Source organism: Callorhinus ursinus, unplaced genomic scaffold (genome assembly GCF_003265705.2).
Source record: "Callorhinus ursinus isolate GAN/ISIS: 27379988/994484 unplaced genomic scaffold, GSC_fseal_2.0 scaffold30, whole genome shotgun sequence".
NCBI lineage: Eukaryota > Metazoa > Chordata > Mammalia > Carnivora > Otariidae > Callorhinus > Callorhinus ursinus.
The window spans coordinates 3417995-3428662 of NW_027397092.1; the positions used below are offsets into that span (position 1 = coordinate 3417995).

General features: G+C 39.8%; 1 long non-coding RNA gene across 1 annotated transcript in view; it reads left to right on the forward strand.

Annotated features, from left to right (window-relative positions):
- Nucleotides 1-10026, forward strand: part of LOC141370264 (uncharacterized) — a 66611-nt gene extending 56585 nt beyond the window's left edge. The window contains exon 4 of the long non-coding RNA XR_012374164.1: nucleotides 9900-10026. This is a non-coding gene — a long non-coding RNA (uncharacterized lncRNA). The remainder of the gene's footprint in view (nucleotides 1-9899) is intronic.
- Nucleotides 10027-10668: the final 642 nt, after the last annotated feature.

Genomic DNA, 10668 nt, shown 5'->3' on the forward strand with positions numbered 1-10668 from the left:
CAATAGCCAAACTGTGGAAAGAGCCAAGATGCCCATCGACAGATGAACGGATAAAGAAGTGGTATATATACACAATGGAATATTATGCAGCCATCAAAAGGAATGAGATCTTGCCATTTGCAACGACGTGGATGGAACTGGAGGGTGTTATGCTGAGTGAAATAAGTCAATCAGAGAAAGACATGTATCATATGACCTCACTGATATGAGGAATTCTTAATCTCAGGAAACAAACTGAGTGGTGGGGGTGGGTGGGATGGGGTGGCTGGGTGATAGACATTGGGGAGGGTATGTGCTATGGTGAGCGCTGTGAATTGTGCAAGACTGTTGAATCACAGATCTGTACTTCTGAAACAAATAACGCAACATATTTTAAGAAAAAAGAAAAAGAAGAAGATAACAGGAGAGGAAGAAAAGGGGAGTATGTCAGAGGGGGAGACGAACCATGAGAGATGATGGACTCTGGGGGACAAACTGAGGGTTCTAGAGGGGAGGGGGGTAGGGGGATGGGTTGGCCTGGTGATGGGTATTGAGGAGGGCACGTTCTGCATGGAGCACTGGGTGTTATGAACAGGCAGTGAATCATGGAACACTGCACCAAAAACTAATGATGTAATATATGGTGATTAACATAACAATAAAAAAATTTAAAAAAAAGATAAATTCCTATTGATTTTTCTAAGGAGTGAGGGCTTAGGAGGTAACCAAAAATTCATGCTTATTCACAAAACATATTTCCTAACTTGGGTCAATACCTCGCCACAAATGAACAACTTGTCCTTCTACCCTCTCTCTCAGCTTAAATGTCCCCATTTAAATATTTTAGAATTAGGGTTGAGTTGGATCCGGTGCCACAAAAACTCATTAAATAGTCTGTGAATATAACAGGTCTTTCAAAGTTGGAGAGACCTTTTAAGATTTTTTTTTCTAAAGCAGAATTTTCAGAATGATTCAGCCTTCGTAGGAATATCCCCAGAAAGCAAAGTATGAGAAAAATGTTGTTTGCAGATAATTTGTTTTGGTATTTTATCCCACTCAGTGAAGGACTCAAGAAAATTAAAACAGAGGAGAGGGGAGGCCAACATAAGGATGTGTTCTCATCCTTTGGATGCTACCATGGGTGATTGTACTGGAACTCTCTGAGGAACCATGTGCATGAGCTGGGATTGTCCAGACTAAAGCAGGGAAAGGGAGACTATCAGAAACTAGCCTGTGTGGCACATTGGTCACTGTTGGCCCCCCTTATATTTTCAGTTCCTCAGACTCTAGTCCTGGGTGATTCCTCCAAGTCTAACACACTGAAGGGTTAGAAAAGCCCTGGGTAATAAATGTGAAATCTATTCAGTGCTGCTGAAAAAAAAGGCACCCCATAAATTAGGTTCTCTACACAGGAGCTTTTTGCCTCATCAATGTCTGGAGCAAAAGTAAACCTGGAAGACATGAGCGGGGGAGAAAGAGTTATCTAACACATTTGGCACGTGAGATGAATACCTACACGGATGTCTTTTGTTTGGTCATCCCAGGATCTGATTTTCTTCAATTATTTGCCAATGTTTAAAAATCAGTAGAATTTACATCATACTATGCTTCACTTCTGGAAGGTGGAGTTAATATCTCTCACAGATGTGTTGTGTTTGGTCATCCTTAAGTCTAGTTATTTTCCTAATTATTTCCCAATGTTTAAAAGTGGGTTCACAGAATAATCTGATTTTGTGCTTCACTTCCAAAAATGGATCTTGGAACAATTCTGGGTCTATATGACCCCAAGGCTGGAAGGAAATGACATGTGTGGCGTTCATTACTTTTAGACTCATGTTGTTCTGTCTTCTCATTTGTGTACCTGTCGGTCCCCTGTAGATATTTGCATTGGAGACCACTATTCTAAGCTTGGAGTACTTACTAAGGTAGATGGTTAATGTGTTTGCCCACTCAGAAACATTGTGCGCCCATCTTTCTCTGCCTCTGTGCCCTGAGCAGCCAATTTGCACAGTTTGCATTCCGTGGCCTCATTTCCCATGTGGTTTTGGGTTGGTTCATCCAATAAGGGCAAGAGAAAGAACAAGGTGGGGAATATTTTCTCCACTCCCTCCCAGCTTCAACATCACAGTTACAAAAGTGGTGATGTCCCTGTATAATCACAGCTCCCCTGAGCTTTCGCTGATCCCTAGCAGCACAAGGGTCCCTTACCCCTTTCTGGCTGTTATTAACCCCCTAGTATCTCAACATCACTTTGGGGTTCTCTTGACCCTGCCCTCATTTCTGTAAGTTGTGCCCTCATTAAACTCTATTCAGTGAACCTATTTAATGGAAATTCTGTTTGAGGCTGATTAATACTTATTGTGGTATTATAATTATTAATAAGGGAGCTACCCCTCTCTCCACTTGAGAGAAACTGCAGACCATTCTATTCTGAGATACTGCTTCTACCAGCATTGCTGGTCATGATCCAGCCCTGTTGTCCTTCTTAGCTGACCACGTGCCCTACCGGGGCCTAATCTGGTGCCATACTTTGGTGTGCTTTGACCTGACAGCAGAATGATTGACCCATGGGCCAGGAAGCTCCTTGCTGGGCTCTCAGGTTTCCTGCTGCCCTGGCCAAGACATCGAGTGGCCATGATGAGTTTCCCACGCACCAGCTGCAGCTCACCCTGTCTAGCTCACCCTGTCTAGTTGGCAGCAAGCGAGGGTAGTCAAGCCTCTTATCTTTCCTCCCTCCTCCAGAGCAGTGTTTGTGATTTTTAGATTATTTACTTTCTCGGTAACAGTCCATGTGAGAAGACCTGCAGAGACCGTGTTTTGATCCTGACACTGCGGGGCAAAGCTTCCTGCAGAAGAAGAGATACTGGGAGCTTGATGGAGGCTGTGACTCGGAGTCCTGCAGAGCTTGGCATGATGAGTAGGCTTTGGAGCACTAGTAGGTCTAACTTGTGGGAGACCAGGGTGCCTCGCTCCCCAGGTGTCCTTCGGGTCCTAAAGACTCTCTTGGCCGGCTCAGCTCTCTGCAAGCCCTATCAGACCAATTTCAGATGCCTGATATCAACAGCTCTTCAACCTCCTGCTATTCACGCTGCATCACAAAACTAGAATAAGATCGACTGGGCTTGAACACCTGCTGTGCATGTTTGGATGAGCTCCTTCAATAATTCCTCTCAGTCACAGTTTTCCTGTCTTAAATGGGGACATTCATTCCACTTGGGAGGATGGGAATTTATAAGTTACACCAGTTGCTTGTCCAGTGCCTGTTATATAATGATCGTTCAAAAAATAGTAGTTTCTCTCCTAAGATGAAATTTAAACTCTTCTTCCTTACTAATTGTGGAATGCTCGCTGCACATTGGCCAATTTTATTCAGCCATGAACCGTAGGAAAAGTGCTTATGATTGTGATCTGTAAAATCCGTCCTGTGTAGGTTGTACTATGGCTCCACAATCCTGGAAACGTGTCTGATTTTTGGCATTTTAGTGTATTGTCTTTAGAATCATGTTGACTTGGTTCACATTCCAGGTTTACACCCTTATTAGCTGTGCAACCTTAAGCACTGTCTTAACTTGTCTGTGCATCAGCTTTCTCATCTGTATGTAGATCTTAACACTGGCTCTCTTTTACCTCGTTGGTTCATTGAGATAATTAAATGGATTACTTCTTACCAAGGGCTTAAAACTGTCTACTCAATGAAAGTCGGCAAAGACTGGTTTCTCTGTAGTTGGCGTGCTGACACTTACAAAGTTATTGTGAATGTTAAATGAAATAATAAATTGTGCAGAACCAAGATGAAATTGCCAAAATGTGGCCGTATGGCAATTTCTTGTCTTCTAATAGGTATATACTAATATATTTAATAACATATAAAGCATAATGGATGAGACATCAGTGCTCAGTAAATGTCGTTTGGCATCATTTCACCCTCTTGTGAAGATAAAAAACCACAAATCACACTCCTTGTTTAGATGGAAATGATCCAATTAAGACCGCATACTCTCTTCCCAATAAAATCCCCTGGTGCTGCTCGTACTGTGGTATTGCTTTGTAGGTATAGAATACTGGGTCTCGCTGGTCTGAGTGATGTGGGCTCTCTTTCCTTACCCATTGCATTTCTTGAATCTAACTGCTGACTGTTAAACCAATAAATTCCCCTCATATGGCTTCATACAGACTTGGCCAAGATCTTCTCTAAAAAACCTTGGGGCGGTATTCTTCCCCCAGCCCCAAGGCTCTGGAAGGCTGTGTACTGCCTGAAATTCCATCTGGTTTGGGCCACTTCCAGCTCGTGGCAAGTTAGGATTCCATGGCTAGCTTCAAGGTGGCTGTTTGAAAACCCCCTTCATTCACTGTCCCCAGTTGGCTTCTGACCAACCACCCCCTTGAAGTGATGGTTATTTCAGTAGAGAATGTATACCTTTTGGTGCAAGCAGCTGACAGAAAACAAAACAAAACCAAACACAAAAAAACCGTCTACGGGCTCTTTCATTGAGCTTAGCTAAGCATGTACCACTTGAGTCCAACATCAGAAAAATGGGATGGTAGCCTCCCCCGGAAACGAGGCAGCTTTTACCAGAGCCCCAGGGAAAGGGGGCGGGGAGAGGTCACAGGGAAGCTTTGACAACCAACACTTCTTGAGAGGAAGCCCGAGGAACATGCTAAAAGGGCTTTTCGTTAGATATTTTGTTCGAGAGTAGAGATTATATAGATGGATGCAAATAGTCAAGTTTATGCAACCAGTATTCTGAAGAGGACCCTGTGTTTAGGTTTCTCTCCCCGATTCTAAGCGGGGCTGAATGACAATCTCTGCAGAGGGTATTTTAAAACTCATATGAAAGTAAAATGGCTCGATGAGGTAATGGCCAGTTCGGTAAAAATGTGGCGGGAGAGAACAAGGAGAAATCCTCACCATAAAAATATTTTTATTTAATAATTAGAAGAATGGAATGAAACACCTGCACTTTATAAATCAAAGTTACCATATGGCATGTAGCATTTGCTAGTAAATTCTTTTAAGCACAATCCTAGAAGTGAAGCCTTTCTGAAAGTTTTGCTATAGGGCAATGCCATTTCATACTGGTTTACTTCATCCCGTGGCTTTTTTTTTTTTTTTTCAAACTTGAAGTTAATAGATCATAAAATTGTACTTTAAAATCTATTTCAAACTCTTACGAGTGACAAAAATACACAGCAGAGCAAATTACAGAGGCATTGGTGGTAGTGATAAATTAATGGTTGAGACGTTAGAATGATCTTTATATGTCTTTTCCTCAACTTTTTTATGTTGATTCTTTGTGGTCACTGGAAGGAATAGTTTGTCGATGGCAAGGTGGCCATAGCTAAGAATCTTTTCATTTTCAGATACTGTATTGTAGACAGCTGTAGTATCTAGTATTAATCTCATCAAAATTTTTTTCCAACCATTCTTCCCTCTCTTGGGAAAGAAAGAGCAGTAACAAAAATGCATCATGATCACTACTGAAGTCCCTATTAATTAGTCTTACTTTTGGTATGTTTAATGAATGGTTTCTCTCTGTCTTCTTTTAAAGATTTTGTTTATTTATTTGCCAGAGAGAGAGAGAGAGAGAGACAGAGAGCACAAGCAGGGGGAGCGGCGGGCAGAGGGAGAACAGACTCCCCACTGAGCACGGAGCCGGGTGCTGGGCTCGATCCCAGGACCCTGGGATCATGACTTGAGCTGAAGGCAGACGCTTAATGGCTGAGCCACCCAGGCATCCGTATAGTGCCTCTTTTAAAGACAGGACATCACTGAATCATTGTCATGAACACCTTCCTGGGTCCACACTATCATAGCCCCAGGGGTCAAATGTCCTAGTTCCCATTTAGTTCCTGATAATTTCATGCTGATTAATTCTAATACCTTAACATCAGTACTGACTCAGCACTGTAGACATAGCGTTGTTAAAAATGAATTTTAGGTGCCCATTTGAAAGAGGGTTGCTGTTTCTGGCAGAGCCCAGGTAATGCCAGTTTTTAAAGTTCCTCAATTTGTTGTGAATTGCCTTTGGTGTCTTGGCATATGCTTTTGAATATCTGTACTGATTCTAGCTCTTTGCCCTCTGATGGTGGATTTAATACTTCCAGTTGTCTAAAGGGCTCTGGAAGCCAAGACTGGTGCAAAGGAGCATGGGCAAGGTTTATTAGAAATAATTGCACTGACAAAATATTAAATCCCTTTCTCCCGTGTCTGTAAACTCATGAGTCATTTACTGTTAAACAACTGAGTGTATTGCCACTATGAAAGCTTAATAAGAAAACTTCTACAGTTATTTGTTGAGGTTGACGCATAAACCTGACTTGAGGAACCAAGATAAACTTAAGATGAGTGAAATGGGTGCTTCTGATCTGCTGGATATCCAGCAATGATTTTATTTTCTATAAAAGTTCTGTTCTGGAGCAAATATTTATAAAAATCCTGGGTAAAATTTCAAAGCTTAATAGGTAAAAGGTGATTCGTATTGAACAAAAAAGATTACTACTGACAACATTTCAGACAAGATGCTGAGTTGTGCTAGAAAATCTCTCTCATCTCTAAAATTACAATGTGATGTCAGTTTAAAGCCACATATCAGTCTTGTAGTGCAGTTTACACACAGAGTTTGAATAGGCTGCAGATACCATACTGTGAACAAGTTTTTGGTGAAATTAATTTTATGTCTGTTGCAGAAAACATTTTCACAATTAAAAATAGGGTTCTATACTTATTTTCATGTACTTTTCTATATCTTTTTCTCTGCCTGTTCTTTTTCCCCCTGCCTATTTAGCCAAACTATAAAGAGGCAAATTTTCCATCTATAATATATTTACTATTTCCAGAAAATAAATCAGAAAGCTATTTGCACTGTTTGCTACAATATATTATAAACTATCCATTAAAATTAAAATGGAAGCTTGCAAAAATATTCTTTGACCTTGCATATCCTTATAAGGAAGAAAGTATTTTCATTTTATTCCAAGCCAATAACTATTATTGTACATACTTTAATTCCCCCCTCATTTTCTCTTTATCTTCTGAATCTTTTTCTGTGAAGTAGAAATTTATGAATTTGTCATTTTAAAAACTTTCCATTAAGTTAATTGTAATGGAAACAGAGTTATTTGACCAAATTGTTTTTCATACAAAACCTCAAAATACTAGAAGCAGTTATTAATAACCAGCTTTAAAATATGCACAGACCCAAAATTTAAAGTTAAAATGTAAGTAGAACTCTGAATGGCCATGGGAAGTCATGGAAATTAGGTCTGGCGCATCCAACTCTGAAGAAGTCCATTTTAATAGACCTCAGCCTAATGTCAGCAGTGGTGATTGTCACCTCCAAAGCACCGGATGATTTTCTGTCTCAAGAAAATGATGTAAACACTTGAATAAGTTACCTTCAAAAGAAAGACACACACACCAATACTCTGAATATTTTTCGCCCCTCCTCCTTGAAAAGTCAAAGTGCTCTCTATAAATTGAACCCTCACAGTGGACAAAGAAATTATAATGTCTTCTAAAATACTGTGGGCTACTATTTGCTTTCTAACATATTTTAACTTCTTTTTAAAAATGGCGATAGGGCACCTGGGTGGCTCAGATAGTTAAGTGTCTGCCTTCGGCTCAGGTCATGATCCCAGGGTTCTGGGATCGAGTCCCGCATCGGGCTCCCTGCTCAATGGGGAGCCTGCTTCTCCCTCTGCTTCTCTCTCTCTGTCTCTTATGAATAAATAAATAAAATCTTAAAAAAAATAAAAATGGCAATGGAAGGAACTAGAAGATTTGGGTTATTTTATTTCTCATGAGGGAGAAAAGCTCACAGAAATGATATAAATGAGCTCAGTAAAAGAAATGGTAAATTTTGAAGTAAACAGGTGACTATTACTTGAGATTAAACCAAATACATAACTACATCAGTGACCTTAATTATTAAACAAAGAAGCAAAATGCAATAGGTCAGGTTTTTTTTTGTTTTGTTTTGTTCTGTTTTGTTTTTTAATCTCAGTAGTGAAGACACCATTGTGTAGAATTACAGGTCAAATTAACAAAATGATTCAATTCTTAGGCCGCCCATTTCTGACTATGATAGGAATGATCTTTAGGGAAAAGAAAAGGAGAACCGATTCACTTTTGTTATGATGAAGTAAGTAGGTTAAATCATTTTCTCTGCAGAAAGTGATTATCAGGCTGTATAAAAATGGTCCAAAAGCAACTATTTAAATGCCTGGGAAAGAGATAGCATGTATACACTAAATAAAAACATTGTTTACACATGAAAACTACTAAGCATTGAGTGAGAACCGTGGGAGCGTGTGACATTCTTGACTGGCATGGGTGCTTTTCTTCTCGCAAAGTCCTTGGGCCAGTGTGGGGCCGACCATGAAAATCAGCAGTCTTGCTGTAGCTGCTGGAGGCAGGAAGGACCGTGGGTTGAAGTGGTGAGCTTCGCGACAAGTGCACGGGGAGGACCAGCAGCTCTGCCAGGCTAAGGTTTCCGTCCCGATAGGACAAACACATAAATGATAGGAAGTTTTCCAAGGAGTTTCAGGAGATAAGCCATCTGTAGGTATCTGGGTGAGCTCTTTCCAAATCCTGGGTAGACCTGGGGCTGGGCTCATGCATGGTAGAGCTGAAGGGAGCCCAAACTATCCATGCATCATTGGCCAAGGAAATCTGTGCGTACATGCAGAGGAGAATTGAGAGGGCATGATGAAAAATAAGAGCCAGAGGAGATGTGAAAGTGGCCTAAAGATTTAATATGTTCCTAGGCCACACAGAGATCTGTCAGGAGAGACTGGAAGACTTACTGAATGGGTGTATTTGAGTGCAATGTCTGATCAGTCTTTGATTAAAAAACAAGATGTGCAGATGCAGGAAAAACCCCTAAGGATCTAGGTTTAAAAATAAAAACAACAAAAAAATAAAAATAAAAATAAAAATAAAAACAACAATGATAAAAGATGAAGACCAAAATTTACACTATGGGGAAAACAGATTTAATGGATTTAATTCAGAGAAGTTCAGTTACTAAGCAAACAGATAAATCAAAACAGTTACAACACTCTATAAGAAAACATCAAAATCCAGAATTAGTAAATACATAAAATGTCATGTATTTCACAAAAAATTTACAAGACAAGCAAAGACATGATTTGAAAATGTGACTCATACTGATGGGAAAAAAAAATCAATAGAACGTGTCATTAACTGTCTCGAGATATTGGAGTTTGTAGACAAATACTGCAAATCAGCAATTACTCATGTTTTCAAAGGGCAGAAGGCAAACACATTTAAAGATTTAAAGAAAAGCATGACAACAGTGATGCAACAAAAAATGAATATCAACAAAGAGATAGAACTTATGGAGACAAAGCAAATGGAAATGTTGATGAACTGGTTAACAAGTTTACAATAACTACTGAAAAGTTAAGTGTGAGAACTCAGTCATTTTCAAATGCTGTGGGTACTACAAGCTAAGCCCATTTTAAAAACTTAGGTTTTTCTCAACATGTGTATTGCTGTGTATATTATTTAACAAATACTTTATGTTTATCGTGGCTGTAAGTGGTACTTCATGACAGAAAAATAGATTTTGGAATTTTCTGAGAGTTTTCTCCTCCTTCCTCCTCCCACTCCAGAAACACTCGCTTGTAGTTAAGTGTCTGCCTTTGGCTCAGGTCATGATCCCAGGGTCCTGGGATCGAGTCCCGCATTGGGCTCCCTGCTCAATGGGGAGCCTGCTTCTCCCTCTGCTTCTCTCTCTCTGTCTCTTATGAATAAATAAATAAAATCTTAAAAAAAAAGCAGTAAGTAATCTAGCCAGCACATTGTCCAAGGAATCAAAGAATAAACCCAGCTATAAAAATTTTTTTATAATCTAATAACGAATAGATAAAATTAGTACCTTGTTGAATTTTTCCAGGAGAACAAGACTGAATATCCACTGATAGATGAAGATGTTTACCAGTCTGCTACTAAAAGAAACCAACTGAAAATGATTTTTGAATACATCAGTTCATGTGTTGGTGTTAATACCTCTTCCTTCTTCAGACTTCTGGTTTACTCAATAAACCAGAAACATAATGGATTGGATTTATTTCTGTTAAGAAATTCTATAACAAAAAGCAGTGTGAGATCAAGTTAAAGTAAATATGGTAATAGTAAGTGTTCAGAGTGTTCAGAGTTGGACAAGAGTACCCACAGACTTTGTGATCAGAAGAGCTTCACAGAAAAGTGGCGAATAAGGCAGGTATTGGCCAATCTCTGCATTCCAGATTGTGAGTGAACCACGACACCTTACAAGATTAATACGAGTGTGTTATATAAGATTTTTGCAGGCAAATGGGGAGCAACGGCTTGAAAAGTAGATTGAGACTAAAGAGTTGAAGGCAAGACTAAGATCAGGAACTTGGATTCCTTTACTCAGCTGCTCGAAGATTATCGATGATTCCCCCCTGCTAAATTCAAAAGGCCTTGAAAATTCAGTGTGGTAGTCATGTAATAGATGGATTAGAAAGACAAGATATTGGAGGCAGAAAGATTTCAGAGCAAGGTATTTTCAGAAGAGAGAGTTGGCGTCAGAGGAGGCCTGCTGATCAGTCCCAGGCTTCCCAAATCAAACCAAATGTTAAGCTTCATTTTTATGAACATGGACGTCCCAAACTCTGACAAGTTTCCGTGCATAATTGAAA